The following is a 2,213-nucleotide window of genomic DNA, read 5'->3' on the forward strand; positions in this document are numbered from 1 at the left end:
TCTTCCAATAAGTCAACTCTTCGCATGAGGTGGCCAAAGTACTGGAGTTTCACCTTTAGCATCATTCCTTCCAAAGAACATCCAGGACTGATCTCCTTCAGAATGAACTGGTTGGATCTCCTTGCAGTCCAAGGGACTTGCAAGAGTCTTCTCCAACACCACAGTTCAAAAGCATCAATTCTTCAGCGCTCAGCTTTCTTCACAGTCCAACTCTCACATCCATACATGACCACTGGAAAAACCATAGCCTTGACTAGACGGACCTTTGTTGGCAAAGTAATGTCTCTGCTTTTGAATATGCTATCTAGGTTGGTCATAACTTTCCTTCCAAGGAGTAAGCGTCTTTTAATTTCATGGCTGCAATCACCATCTGCAGTGATTTTGGAGCCCCCCAAAATAAAGTCTGACACTGTTTCTACTGTTTTCCCATCTATTTCCCATGAAGTGATGGAACCAGACGCCATGATCTTAGTTTTCTGAATGTTGAGCTTTAAGCCAACTCTCTCCTGTACCTAAAACAACCAAGATGATGCTGGTCAGACCACCAGTGACCAATCTGAAGATGACTATCAGAGCTGACTATGCTGTTTCTGCATGGAGCCCCCTTCTTCTGTCTATAAAAGCTCTTACCCCACCAGTTGCTTTTGGTCAGGGAGAGTTGGCCTTTGGACACATATCCACCACCCGACCCCCCAGTTGCTGGCATCTAAAATAAAGCAAACTTTTCTGTCCACCCACCTGGCCTGTTTATTGACTTTTGAGAGATGAGAAGCTGGTCCCCTATACACACTCTTTTGGTAACAGATTTTGGAGCCCAACGTGGGGCTGGCTACTGCTGGCTACCGCTGGCTACAGCTGGGTGCTATGATTTCATGGCACCTGGTTGTCCTGGGTTTTCCAGGGGAGAGCTGTGGCCATGATTGTGTATCAGCCTGCAGTTTGTGGCTAGCTAGACCCAAGTAGGGGATTTGGGGGACATTCCTAGCAGCTGCCAAAACTATTTGTTTTGAGGATCCTCCCTTTTTCTCCCCTGCTTAGCACTGGCTGCCAACTTACATTTCTCCTTGGTGGAATGGAAACTTGTATTTGGGATGAGCTGATGAGTTCCAAGACCAGGTAAATCTGCTAATGTGCACACAGGCAATATTCCCATTTGTGAGTGCTAGTGCTCTTTGGGCATTCTTGCAACTGGTTCTGGGATGTGTTTGATGTTGAGAACTGTTTGTGGACTTGAAGTGCTATTTGGGCCTTATGCCAAGTGGTTCTGATGTGTGTCTGATGTTGAGGACTGTCTGTGAACACTGATTGGTATTTGGGCATTTTTGCCAATTGATTCTGACATCTGACTACTGTTAACAAACATTTGTTTGGGACAATGTACTGGTCACCCTCAGAGAGGGTTTATGACAGATCTGTCCTTTGGTGTGTGAGTGTGTATTCCATTGGTGTGAAATGAACACTGACCTTTTCCACTTCTGTGGCCACTGCTGATTTTTCCAAATTTCTTGGCATATTGAGAACCCCATGAACAAAATGAAAAGGTACATATACACAATGGAATATTACTCAGCCCAGAAAAAGGAATACGTTTGACTCAGTTCTAATAAGGTGGATGAAATCAGAGGCTATTATACAGAGTGAAGTAAGTCAGAAAGAGAAAAACAAATATCATATATAACACATGTATATGGAGTCTAGAAAGATGGTACTCATGAACCTATCTGCAGGGCAGCAATGGAGATGCAGACACAGAGACCAGACTTGCGGACATAGTGAAGGAAGGAGAGGGTGGGGCGAATTGAGAGAGTGGCATTGAAACGTCTACATTACCACATGCAAAATTAGATAGTGACATTTGCTGTATGATGCAGGGAGCTCAAACCCAGTGCTCTGGAACAACTTAGAGGGGTGGGATGTGGTGGGAGGTGGGAGGGAAAATCAAGAGGGAGGGGACATAGGTATTCTCAACTATGGCAGATTCATGTTGATAAATGTCAGAAACCCACACAACATTGTAAAGTAATTATCTTCCAATTAAAATAAATAAATTTAAAATTTAAAAAACAGTCCATCTTGGATATAGGCAAAGGATGTAGATATTGTAGTGTATCAACACTGCTGCTGCTGCTGCTAAGTTGCTTTAGTTGTGTCCGACTCTGTGCGACCCCATAGACTGCAGCCCACCAGGCTCCCCCATCCCTGGGATTCTCCAG

This window comes from Bison bison, unplaced genomic scaffold, assembly GCF_000754665.1.
Source record: "Bison bison bison isolate TAMUID 2011002044 unplaced genomic scaffold, Bison_UMD1.0 scf7180017864060, whole genome shotgun sequence".
NCBI lineage: Eukaryota > Metazoa > Chordata > Mammalia > Artiodactyla > Bovidae > Bison > Bison bison.